Raw genomic sequence first — 1374 nt, forward strand, 5'->3', positions numbered from 1 at the left:
ACACAGCTAGATCGACTGTCTCCTATTATATACATGACAGACTAGCTAGATCTACTGTCTCTATTATATTATGCCATGACCAGCATAATCTGCTGTCTCTATTATAGTGATGACAGACTGCAGCTCGATCTACTGTCTCAGATTATATGCTGACAAACCAGCTAGATCTACTGTCTCTGTTATATTATGACAGACCAGCTAGATCTACTGTCTCTATTTATAACTGGACAGACCGAGCTAGATCTACTGTCTCTATTATATTATGCCAGACTAGCTAGATTCTGCGTGTCTTTTATTAGTTATGACAGACAAGCTGTATATGTCTCTGTTATTTATGGACAGACCAGCTAGATCTACTGGTCTCTGTTATATCTATGACCAGACAAGCTAGATCTACTGTCTCTATTACATTATGACAGACCAGCTAGATCTACTGTAGCTTTATTATATGACAGACCAGCTGATGCTACTGTCTCCTATTTATATGACAGACCAGCAAGATCTACTGTCTCCATTATATTATGCTAGATCTACTGTCTCTATTATATTATGACAGACCAGCTAGATCTACTGTCTCTATTATATTATGACAGACCAGCTAGATCTACTGTCTCTATTATTATATGACAGACCAGCTAGATCTACTGTCTCTATTATATTATGACAGACCAGCTAGATCTACTGTCTCTATTATATTATGACAGACCAGCTAGATCTACTGTCTCTATTATATTATGACAGACCAGCTAGATCTACTGTCTCTATTATATTATGACAGACCAGCTAGATCTACTGTCTCTATTATATTATGACAGACCAGCTAGATCTACTGTCTCTATTATATTATGACAGACCAGCTAGATCTACTGTCTCTATTATATTATGACAGACCAGCTAGATCTACTGTCTCTATTATATTATGACAGACCAGCTAGATCTACTGTCTCTATTATATTATGACAGACCAGCTAGATCTACTGTCTCTATTATATTATGACAGACCAGCTAGATCTACTGTCTCTATTATATTATGACAGACCAGCTAGATCTACTGTCTCTATTATATTATGACAGACCAGCTAGATCTACTGTCTCTATTATATTATGACAGACCAGCTAGATCTACTGTCTCTATTATATTATGACAGACCAGCTAGATCTACTGTCTCTATTATATTATGACAGACCAGCTAGATCTACTGTCTCTATTATATTATGACAGACCAGCTAGATCTACTGTCTCTATTATATTATGACAGACCAGCTAGATCTACTGTCTCTATTATATTATGACAGACCAGCTAGATCTACTGTCTCTATTATATTATGACAGACCAGCTAGATCTACTGTCTCTATTATATTATGACAGACCA

This window comes from Oncorhynchus kisutch, linkage group LG17 (genome assembly GCF_002021735.2).
Source record: "Oncorhynchus kisutch isolate 150728-3 linkage group LG17, Okis_V2, whole genome shotgun sequence".
Classification (NCBI taxonomy): Eukaryota; Metazoa; Chordata; class Actinopteri; order Salmoniformes; family Salmonidae; genus Oncorhynchus; species Oncorhynchus kisutch.